General features: G+C 35.3%; 1 pseudogene; it reads right to left on the reverse strand.

Annotated features, from left to right (window-relative positions):
* The window catches only part of LOC140447395 (uncharacterized), a 35480-nt pseudogene that overhangs the window by 21726 nt on the left and 803 nt on the right, over positions 1 to 12951 (reverse strand).

Below are 12951 nucleotides of genomic sequence, written 5' to 3' on the forward strand. Positions count from 1 at the left end.
GTGGTGTTGACCTTTTTGATCGTTTAGCTGCTTCTTATCGTCCCCGACTTAGATAAAAAAAAAATGTTGATGGAACTTGTTTGCTCATGCATTGAATTTGGCGGTTGTGGCAGCTTTTCGCTTTTTTCAACATGTGAATGCAGGAACAAATATAACACAACTTGAGTTTCGCAGAAACGTTGCTCTAGAACTTGTAAAAGCAGGATCAGGTCAAAGAAAAAGAAAAGGCGGTCCATCTGCCCCTGTTCTAAGCGACATAAAATTTGACGGGATAAATCACATTCCCGAGGGCACTTACAAAGGGCGTTGTGTTGTGTGCTATAAAAATACTAGACTTCAGTGCAGTAAGTGTGAAAAGCGACTTCCTAAAAATGAATGTTTCGACCAATTTCATACACCTAATAAATAATTGTTTTGTATTTTATCTTATTTTTACTTCTACTACTGGACCATATGTTGTGCCCATCAAATTATTAAAATTCGTTGATGAAGATGTTATGAATATTAAACTTCTTCTTCTTAACATGCCATACACCAAAGTGCGTAGGCGACTATCTCATTACTAGAATTCTGTTCTTGGCGGCGTGACACAGCTCGCCTGTATTGTGTATTCCTGTCCATTCTTTAATATTCCTTAACCAGGATAATTGTTTGCGGCCGGCTCCTCTCCTACCTTCGATCTTCCCTTGTAGGATTAACTGTGGTATTTCATATTTTGCTCCTCTCAATATGTGCCCAAGGTAACCAATCTTGCGTTTTTTAATTAATTTAAAGAGTTCTCTTTCCACGCCGGCTCTCTTAAGGACGTCATCGTTTCGAACTCTATCCACCCAAGGTATGCGCATCATTCTTCTTAATGACCACATTTCAAATGCTTCAAGTTTGTTGATAGATGTTTTGTTTTAAAATCCACGTTTCCATGCCATAAAGCAAGATGGACCATATGTAGCACTTGACCATTCTGTAGCGTATTTCGAAATTTAGGTTTTGATTACATAGGAGCGGTCTGAATTTCACAAAAGCTTGTCTTGCCATTTGTATTCGGGTTTTTATCTCTTGTTGTGGATCCGATTGGTCATTGATTGTGGTGCCAAGGTATTTAAAAGTTTTTACGCGTTTTATGCTATCGTCACCTATGCATATTATCGGGTTTTCTGGAGGGTTTCTGCTAATGACCATATATTTCGTTTTCAAAATGTTAATTTTGAGGCCATATTTTTTACCTATGCTATTCACCCTATCAATATTAAACTAATGACACACAATTTGAGTTTAGAAATGATATGGTCACAAGAGATGCTTCGTTTGATTTGAATGTGTGAAAGGAAAGATCATTATTTTTTCTTCTGTAATGAAGTGAAAAAAATAAGATAAATGTAATTTTCTCTTATAATTTACCAAGCCAACGTTCAACTCGAGACTTACCTGATTAAAAATGCCATGAAGTCTGGGCGCAGGTTTAGCTTCTTGACTTGTAACAGTTCTGATTTGCGTAATAATAGGCACATTTTGTTTAATCTCCCAGTCGTCGGAGCTTTCTTCGAAAGGTTTTAAATCCACCCTTAAGGACAGACAAGGTTCAGTGTTGCTTGCCACCGAGGCATTGTGGGCTCTGAAAAAAGAAACAGTTTTTTTGAAGCGAAACTTGTATACTGGCATTGTATTACTTTTTGCTCTGTACTAAAACGAAAGACCTGTTCTTCACATCGATTTCCTACTCTCGATCAATTCGTTTATAGTCATTATATATTTACTACTAGATTTACTCAAAATACAGACATTAAATGAGAATTAAAAAATTAAAAGAATATCTACCAATAAAAGATTCGATTCGTAACGATTGTCAAAATTTAAATGTCATAAAATGTCATTCAATTAATAACGATATTGCATCATCTGTTTAAATTTTTATGACATATCTCGTTTTAAAATAATTTCACATAACTACAATTATTATTTTTAAACGTCTTATTTAGTTTAAGTATATAATAATTAAATTTACTAGGAATGATATTTATATTTTATTACTATTCTAAAACAATTTTTAATTGAAGGTGATTAATTGGCAACATCGCACTTAAAGCAACGAAATCATATTCCACTGATCAATTTTGCAGAGGCGTACCAAAATAAAATTTTAATTATTTATTTAAACACATAAGTAATTACGTAAAAATTAAATCTAAGAACTATAGTTGTCTAACAAAATAAAGTAAAATTTAATTGTTATTATAGAATGTAGCATTTGTAAATTTCTTGAAATCCCCTCGTATATGTATTAAATTGAATAAACGTCAAATAAACGTATTTTAACCTTTAATTGTGGCTTATTCCCATTTAAATAGTAATTAATTTTATTAAATTGAAATCCTCATATATGCATTTTAATAACGAAGAATTTTTTCCATGTTTCTGAGTTCGTATCTTTTAAGTTAAAATACCCGAAATATATTTCAATTCCTTCTTAGGTCGGCTCGAGTTAATATAAACCATCTTAGAGTTTTTATTTATTTCGCAGCTGCGTATGTTCCTCGATATTTCTTTGTTCAAACCGCCCAATACTGCGTTTTCAAATTAATAATTTGCGTCTTAATTCCAGTTTATACGTTTTGTTTATACAAAAGATTGTGCGAATGAATTTTGAAGATAATTTTATTTATTTTATTACTCTCGCTGGTTGATGAAATAAGGGTTTGATACATAAACTTAAATCATTCATGCCTAAACAATATTCAAATATATTACAATCATATCTAGCGAACAGACATTTTAGAGTTAAATAAGAAGATGCATACACTGATTTCAAGGATATTGAAGCAGGTGTTCCACAAGGGAGTGTATTGGGTCCAGTCCTATACCTAATATACACCTGTGATATACCTGAACTAAAAGACGACACCATAGCTACCTTCGCAGATGACACTGCTGTCTTAGCAGTAAGTGACACCCGGGAAGAAGCTACAGAAAAACTACAAAATTCAATAAATAAAATCCATGAATGAACCAAAAAATGGAAAATTAAGCTGAATGAAAATAAATCAGTACATATAAATTTTACCAATAAGAGAATTAATAATATTCCAATTAGAATAAATGATGTCCAAATGCCTATTGCAACATCAGCAAAGTACTTGGGGATCACTCTTAATGCGAAACTTCGCTGGAAAGCTCACGTGAAGAAAAGAGAAGAATTAGGCATCCGCTACAAGAAAATGTATTGGTTAATGGGAAGACATTCCTCTCTATCCATAAATAATAAACTCCTAATCTATAAACAAATACTGAGACCAGTGTGGACCTATGGCTGCCAACTCTGGGGCTGTGCCAAGCCTAGTAACATCAAAGTAATCCAGATATTCCAGAATAAAGTGCTGAGGAACATCGTAGATGCGCCTTGGTACGTTAGGAACAACGAGCTTCACCGTGACCTCAAGATAGAAGACGTCAATCAGATAATCAAGAAATTTGCAGGGAGCCATGAACAATCGACTCCATCATCATATAAACGTCGAGGCTATCCAGCTCCTCGACAATACGAACCTAGAGAGAAGGCTCAAAAGAACAAAGCCTTTTGAACTGGTATAATGAGTGAGTGAAAAGCAGAGTAAAGTGTTGTGCGAGTATGCATGCTAAATTTAATGTTAGTTATTAGAAATAATAGGAAAAATACTAGTGAGTAGACACCTAATTTTAAGATTTCATAGGTAATTTAAGTTAGAAACAAATTGATAATTGGTGTTACTGACCAGACTTTAATGTAAGTACACTTCTGTGTCTTTAGTAAAAAAAAAGCCCTCGCTGGAGCTGCGGTCAAAAGTGATAGGCTTCAGCGTTATGTCCAAATTCACGTCGAATTTGTAGTTTTCTTTTTTTGTCCCTTTTCAGGGATATCTTCGTCTTACGTTATGGAAAACAATTTTAGTAGCAGTTAATCGTAGCAAATTAATGTGTATGCCTTCTAATTCTACCTGTTCTTGTTTTTTAAGAGGCAGAGTCATAAGTTTTGTGTTCAGTGCCGGCTTCGGCCTCAAATGGTCGGTCCAATTCGCAGTGTGAGATGCAGTCCTTATCTATTTGATCGTGTCCAGAGAGTTCAACCTCAAATAGATGTAGTTCACCAGAATTTTAGAGTTCAGCCCCAGTTATGGTTTCAGAAATTTAATGTGTGATCAAGTGAAATCCACGTAACTTTTGTTTAAATTTTAAAGTAAAGACAGACATTTATTTTTAAATAATATTTTGCTTTCGTTAAAATTTAAAAAATTGTAATATTTAAAATTGTAAATTTTAGAGTTTGACTTTAGCTGTCAATTTATTTGTTCAGCTTTTTTTTTAATTTAATGTTAACTTATGACAGCTCGTTTTATTATTTTTGATATTAATTTGTTTTGTTAAAAAAACAAAGGTTAACCTCCATGTAATAATAGTTTTGAAAGTTTTTGTAGCAATTCCCCATTGTAAACAGATAGGACACATGTGAGTTTTTCTTTATATTTTTGTACTTGGTAACTATTGATATAGTAATTTTGTATTGTCTTATTTTTTTAACTGTTTGTGGTAAGACACAATAAATGTTAAATTTTTTTCTTAACATTTTGTTTATTTTTTTAACTAACCCTTTTTTGAGTTTCATTTGAAAAAGATATGTTTTTCATTTTTAATAATTATTTCGATAGTTACAACTAGCTGCTGTAATAGTTATAATTAGGCACCTCGAAGTGGCTCCCTTTTTAAATTACTAGAGGTGTTTCCTGTTTCTTTTTGTTTTGTTTGTCCCAAGAGATTCATGACCTTTTGTTTCATTTTTCTGTAGTTGCCCCAATCCAACCCCCTTTTCATTTACTTATCCACGACCCCAGCTCTCCTAACAAACCCTGAGTGCCATTCGCACAAGTATCAATTATTTTGCTTGCCCTATCTCCGCCCCAATAATTTCAGTCCCCAATTTTCTACCCCATGTGTTAGGCAGAATATTTCGTTACAAGAGTACCTAATGCAGTAATTAAAAAAGCAGAAAACTTTGCAAAATACTTAAGCCGGACATTCACGTTCCGACTTGCGGTCCCACTTAGTAGGACTACTACTTGGATATTCGTCTCCACTCACGCTCCGACTTGCTATCCAATTAATATTGGCTGAGAGTATAGAAGAACTACAAACTTTACTAGATGCAATAAATAGTGAATGCATTCAAATGGGACTACAAACTTTACTAGATGCAATAAATAGTGAATGCATTCAAATGGGACTTGACATCAACACAGATAAGACCAAAATTATGATAGTATCAAGGAGTCCAATAAATAATGAACAACTAACCCTTGGTGGACAGCAAATAGAGAGAGTGACAAAATATAAATATCTGGGAGCTTACATCAACACAGAATTAGATCCAAACCAACAGATCAGGGTACGAATAGAAATGGCAAGGGCAGCGTTCTTGAAATTCAAGAAATTGTTCTGTGACACAAATCTGAATACTGAGCTGAGACTGAGGTTTGTTGAATGTTACGTCTGGTCCCAACTATTGTACGGGGTAGTAACATGGACGCTTTAAAAACGCAAATAGTTAAGAAGCTTGAAGCCTTTGAACTTTGGATATACCGGAGAATGTTGAGAATTCCATGGACTGACAGGGTCTTCTTCTTCTTCTTCTTCTTCTTCTCGTAGCACTACAACATAAGGTGGGTTTTGGCTGACTGCACAACTTGCTTCCATCTTGAACGGTCGTGTGTTCTTAGATCTGACCATATATTGTCTCTCCATCGCATTCGTGGACGTCCTAAGGGTCTTCTTCCTGTGGGGGCTTCCTCCCATAATAATTTGGCAAGGCGGTTATTAGGGAGTCTATGGACATGGCCAGCCCATCTAAGACGTTGAGATTTAATCTCTTGGAGTATATCGCTCGCTCTATATATCTGCTTGACCTCAGCATTTGTTCTCATTCGGTATTGGTTGCTATTAATGTCGTGATAAGGCCCAAAGATTCTTTTGAGGATTTTCCTCTCAAAACATCTAAGTAAGACAGGGTCACCAATGAGGAAGTGCTGAGAAGGATGGGTCGAGACAAAAAATTGTTGACCTTGGACACATACTGAGGAATGATAAATATAGTCTTCTGCAGGTCATCATGCATGGTAGAGTCGATGGCAAAAAGGGAATAAGTAGAAAGAGGAAGTCATGGCTGCGAAATATTCGAGACTGTACAAACATGACTGTAGACGAATTATTCCACGTTGCAAAAGACAGAGAAACTTTGTCAGTGAAACAATGCCAGTTACCATTCAAGATTAAAGGAAACGTTACTTAACACTAAATGGAGAAAGCAAGAACTCTTGGATTGGCTAATAACCAAAGAAATAGTAGTGCTAGCAGAAGGTTTACTGAAAAAAGAGTTATTGCAGCTATGTAAATAATATTCACCAAAATTTAAGAAGTATAGTGTAGATGAAATAGCAAAAGAACATGGAGTTAGTGTTACGATTAACACCTTATCACTGTGAACTTAGCCAAATAGAACTAATCTGGGCTCAAATGAAGGGATATGTCGCGAGAAATAATACTACATTTAAACTTCAAGATGTTTGTCAACTATTATCTGACTCCATATCAAAAATTTCATCTGACAATTGGCAAATGGCAAAAAGCGATAAGACGTGTCATAGCAGAGGAAGAAACATTCTGGAAATTCGATATGTTAATAGAGGAAACAATGATGATGGTGCCTCCTTTTATGATGATGATGAACTTTATTTAGGTTGTAACGAATATGTTGTCTACCACATAGAGTATTATTATAGGGGGTTGAAAATTGGGGACAGAAATTATTGGGGTAGAGATAGAGCAAGCAGAATAAACGAAACTCGCTCGATAAAAACGCTTGATAAAAATAGAGGTAGTTTAATAAAATATGTCGAGCTCGGGCGACGATACGCTCGCTTTTGTTCTTGTAAAAAAAAGAAAATCCCGAATAAAAAAGCGTGTGGTGTGGTGTAGACAATGGTTGGTGAAAAGGAAAACTTAGACTTAGACTAGAAAGTGTGGGCTAATAACGTTCATCAGCACCCATTCCAGAGTGGTCCACATCTTCAACTTTTTTCTTTTCTCTTCTATAATTAGTCCGTAAGGAGTTTATGTTTTTAACAATTGCCAAAATTTAACGTGCCAAAGACATGGCTGATTTTGGTATTCTTGAATAAACTCTTTCAATAATTCACGGTTAATCTTTTTGAGATCACTAGTCATGACGAAAATTACTCAAATGCTACATCACAAAGCAACACAACGGACGCCAACTTGTTCACGCTTGAAAATCTTGGGTGCACACGTACCGTTTTGCTTGCGCAAGCACGCTTAATTCAAGCATGCATAATTAAGATCCTTTCAATCCTCAAGCCGCTTATACAATCACAAAGCTTGCAGCAGTTGCAGCACATTTCCCTACAGACACTCAAGCGTGCTTGTACAAAAAGAATGAACAAGCATGCTGGTCAAGCTTATTATACATGTGTGTCTGTAGCCGCCTTTAGCCACATTTTTGAAGCAGTGTATTTTGTGTATGTCGAGTGAATCATTCATTAGATAAACTTTGTTTTAATGTGCAGTATACAGTAACACGAATAGTATGAGTCAATGGCAGTTAAATTCCTATTTACTATAATTATCATATTTTTCTACATCCTTGTGTATTACTTAAAATTCACCCTATCTGCTTACTGATGTTCTAGTACTTTTCATGAATAGTAATTACTTTCTTTATCGTAAAATGATATTAACTATTTATAGCACAAAAACGTATGTATCAACTCAATACATTTCATTTGTATTTACAGAATAAAATGAATAAAAAAATATGTAAACAAATACGTTTTACCGAAATTTTTATGAAATAAAACCTTTTAATTTACTAGGTTTTTATTAAAATTATTTTAAGCAAAACATTCTTATATATAAAAAGTTGCTAAATACCCCCAGAGGGGTTTGCAAATTAAGCTCGCTAGATCTATATTATGAGATGGATCAGTCCTCATTTTCTTTATTAAATTTTCTTAATTATTTTTCTCTGCAGTTTTCTATCTCTGATTATTTCTCTCCGATGCCTTACACCCACCCAGTTAAAATGATTTGTTACGTCTTGTATCCATGTAGATCTTGGTCTTATCACCAAGAGGGAAGGAAGGGCCTGCAATACTACGGCCACTTATCCATTCCAATGGTGCCTTACAGAGGGATTTTGACCAGTCAATTCAAAGTGCCCTCTGCATAGATTCCATCTTTGGTGGATTATCGATATTTCTTACATGAGTGATAAAATAAAACCATTTTTGGAGGTGAAAATATTTCAGCCAACGAGTCTAGGTTCGTAGAACGGGAGCAGAGCTCCGGCAAAGTGCTCCCAGGGTATAGGAGACCCTATATTGGAGCTGGAGCAAGACTACTGACTGATGACTTCCATCGTTGTCTGGTTGTTGTTTTTCTGTTGGTTGTTTCTCTTTGTGGTTGGTTTTGTTGTCCTGTTTTAGGTGGGACACCTCTTCAGGACGTGGTTTGATTTTGTTTGGTGTCTTCATGTGTCGCTGCATTGTGCTTACTGGTGGTACGCGACGGTGGCTGTAGTCATGCGGAGGAGGTGGTGTACAGGGTGGCCAGAGGTGAAAGGGTTTTGAACTAAAACGGTCATTTTCAAAAATTTATTAGTAAAAGTTATATAGTTATGAATTTAAACTGAATTTAATTAGTAAATATATAAATGTTATGAATCGCGGAGAGAACAACTGTGGCTGTAGCCTCAACAATAACCTCAACAGTATAATTGTGCAATAGGATCGGGAAACTACAGAAAACCGATCCCTCCCTGTTCGTAACAAAGCTCGAAGTGAGCTATTTAATAGTTACGGCGAAAATAGAGTGGAGTTGCCTCCAGGATATCAATGCATTCATCAAGGAGTTCGTTGTAGGCAAGGGTCAGCAATTTAGTGGGTAGGAATGGTAGTTTGCGTTTGGGGTGTCTGTTGAATACATTACCAAAGACTGAGCAAGTAGTTTTAATGATATTTTGGACTCTGAAGTTTTGGACACAGATGGTTTTGATTGTACACATAACTCCAGCTCAGAGAGGAGAGCCTCTCATTGATGGGCTGGATATTCGACAGTTGATGTATGAGGGCAGAGGGGTAGTCGTGCCGTTTGTTGTTTACTCTACGCAGGATTCCCCGTTCCAATCCCAGCAGTTGTTGTGTAAGGCGGTGATTGAACATGACATAAAGATTTGCTCTATATCCAATCACCGGCCTGATAAATATTTTGTATGTGTGTATAAATGTACGTGGGTGTGTCCGTCCGAATTTACCACAGAGGGCATCGAGTAAACCGACTCTTCTCCTCGCCCTGTTACAGGTTGCATTTAGATCGGCCCTCCAGTTTACTGTTTCTGTGATCACCACACCGATATACTCAATCAGGTTACGGAGCTGGAGTCCCCAAAATCTGAGGTCGATTCTTGCGGCTAAATTGTATGTAGTGTGTCTGCTGAGATTGAGGTGTCTAAAGAGAATCAGTTGTGTTTTATAAGGGTTAGATGTTACTCTCCATCTCTCGCACCACCTGTCGACCAGGTCAAGATGATTTTGAGCAAACATACACAGAGCACCTGCATCTCGAGATTTTGTTACGCGAGCAGTGTCATCTGCGTAGAGTAACGTGAGGGTGTGAGTGTTACGTGGGTTGGGGAAGTCGCTATTGTATATCGTGTAGAGTATTGGTTCCAACACAGAACCTTGTGGAACTCCTGCTGTAGGAGTAAAAGAGGCTAAGAAATGACCACGCATCTTTACCGTGATTTTACGTTAAGTGACATAAGAATGGATAAGTATAACGAGTGGAAATGGCAGGCCGATGTTCAGTAGTTTCTTGACCAATCCAGCATGCCAGACTTGGTCGAAGGCTTTTTGAACATCGAGAAAAATGCCTAATGATAGTTTACTGTCGTTTAGACTTTGAGTGATGTGTGTGAGGATTTCTGTCAATGCCGTTGAGATGGAGTGACCTTCTCTAAAGCCGAATTGAAATGTAGGGATGATATTATGTTCTGTGGTAAAGTCTACTAGTCTTTTCTTAAGGATCCTCTCGAAGACCTTAGCCAAGACGTTTAGTAGTCAAATCGGCCTATGAGTTTAGATCGGTCCTAGGTTTGCCCTTTTTATGAAGCATAATTGTGTTTGCTTCTATCAGGTTCCTGTGGATCGAAGGGGGCGGCGAGTCGTCTTTCTATGTCTCTCTCGTTTCTTACAAGGAAGTCGTGGTCAAATCTGTGGTCATTTGTAGGTGATTAGTGTATTTTGCAGATGTATTTTGAAGGCGTCGGGCTTCTGTTGATCAGAGTTGATAATTTGATTGTTCACCACAAGGTGAGAGCCTGTAGTATGATTATCGCAGACAGGCGGTTATATTCTGTTTTGACAAGGGGGTTGCGGGTGCGTTGAAACTGACGGAGGAGTCGTCTCTTTTGTTTTATTTTATCAATTATGTGGAGAGGAAGTGGTGGTTTTGCAGGGTTAATGACCTTATTAGGGACTGATATCTCAATTGCTTGATTTATCAGTTCGTTAATACCCGTGATACCATGATTGATATCATCAGGATAATTTAAATTATCTAAAACACGGTTGCTGTGTCGCCAAATTGTATGTGCCTGGCGTTAAAGTCTCCGATAATGATGGCCTTATTCAGGCTGGAGAAATATTCAAGTAATGTTTGGGAGAGGGTGTTTGTAATAGGAGACTAGGCTGATGACTTAAAAATGTCCCATATTTAAGCATTTCCTTTTGTCTTGATTTGAGCATTTTCAGGTCAGTTGGCCAATAGTGAAAATTGTAGAGGTTATGAGGCGGTACAATGTGACTATTTTGAAAGACCAGTTGCACTTTTCTTGGCGCACAACATATCCCGGCTGACTCATTTTTGAATTTTAGTGGATGGTAATGGGGATATTTCTTGTCCACATATCTAATCGTCCTAATGACCTACTAAATATAGACAAAAAATTTCATAAAAGTTGTTGAATTATTTCAGAGGAGTATGCTAACAAACACTATGACACGAGATGTTTATATATTAGATAATGGTGCACATGACTGAAAAAAAAATGTGTGAGTGAATACTCATAGATAGAAAAATGATAAGATCATGGAATGTTCAGCACTCTTAGTTGAATATTTGTTACCAATTTTACAAAGTTTAAAGGTTATTAAAAATGTTTATCAAATATTACTAAACATCACAGATATCTAATATAATTCATTATCTGTTAAACTGATTAAAAAGCTCATAAATTATGAAAGCGGTTGGATGAGTACTATTTGTTTATAAACAATCATTAGAAATGTAAGATATTAATAATACCAATAACAAATTAAATTTGTTAGCATTTCCTTTTGTCTTGATTTGAGCATTTTTGAATACTTTTGTCAGGGTACTTTATGACCTAGTCTGTTCGTTAGAGCACCTTGGTTTCTTAACACCTCTGTTACGAGGGGGTGATAGTATTCTCCAGAAGTCTCTTTTTATCGTCAGGTGCTTTGTATGTCAAAAATATTGATCCATCTCTCATTCTTTTTTATAACATGTGATCAACCTTTGCCGACGCTCAAAAATAACAGTGAAATATCCTTCTATATACGTCTATATTCTTTGATATAACAATGAGATACTAAGTTCATTCAGAAATCAACTTTATCATGAGGAATTAGAAAATGGGTATTACTGATGATAGTGCAACACAGCACATAACCAGAGAAATGATTCAATATCATTTAGTTTTTTTGACGACAACTAATAAGTAGTCCATTCCAAATCCCATCTCCAACTAGACATTAAGATTTAAAGATATGCAATATTTTTGTATGGTTCTATAAAGCAACTACTCACTAGAAATTACAAATTTTCACAGTTTCATTATTAGATTTAAGATTTGATAAAGGCAGTATTAGAAATTATTGTAATATCTTCATTCACAGAGGTCACTCTTTGACCAGAAACACCAATTAGGCAATTCAAAAGTAAGTAATTCCATCTGTTAGCTTATTTTGAGAGGTTTTCTTATGGTTCAGAACTTTTGAAAATACTTAAAATAGAGCACATATGATTCAACTCCCCTTTAAGTATATATTATCACAATAAACATGTTTAGCTCATTTTATTTTCTTTAAACTTAAATATGTTTTAAAAAAAGAAAATTTTAAACACAAGTTATGCTACTTTATATTTGTAAATATAATTTTAATATACTATATAAGCATTGTGAAGTAACACCAAACACCTTGATTTTTTTATTGAAAAGTCTTTTATGCCACTATTTACCAAATGTTATACCACTCACTTGTATAATAAACAACATATTTATGTAACATATGTGATTTTTCTTTGCTATTGTTTGTAAATATTACACAAGGCTGAATAAAAAATAATAAATACAGTAAATAATATTATACATTCAATCCTAAGTAAACTTGAGACCATGGCATTACACATTTGGAATTTCCATTATGAAATAAAATTTTGAAAATGTTCCTAGAATATTTATATTTCTGTAAAATACCTACCTTATACTGGAGCAACCATAACAGACTCGAAGGATAAGTGTCAAACCAATATTTTAAGCATTTTTAAGTGAAACAAAAACTTACTTTAAAAAGGCAGCATCCAAATCCCAATCAGAAAGTATAGGCATGTATGTTTCATATCCATTTACATCATATATTCTGAAACAAACAGTGAAGTCCCCTTTGAGATCAAAGGCTTTTGCCAAAATGCTTTGCAACACTTCAAAAGAAGTTATTTGGGGATCTACACTGAACTTTCTCATTTCTGGTGGCTGATTTCTTTCACATTTCTAAACAAAAATAAATACAACTGTATAGTGATCATACTGTAATTATTACGGACAATTATAAT

Source organism: Diabrotica undecimpunctata, chromosome 8 (genome assembly GCF_040954645.1).
Source record: "Diabrotica undecimpunctata isolate CICGRU chromosome 8, icDiaUnde3, whole genome shotgun sequence".
NCBI classification, from domain to species: domain Eukaryota; kingdom Metazoa; phylum Arthropoda; class Insecta; order Coleoptera; family Chrysomelidae; genus Diabrotica; species Diabrotica undecimpunctata.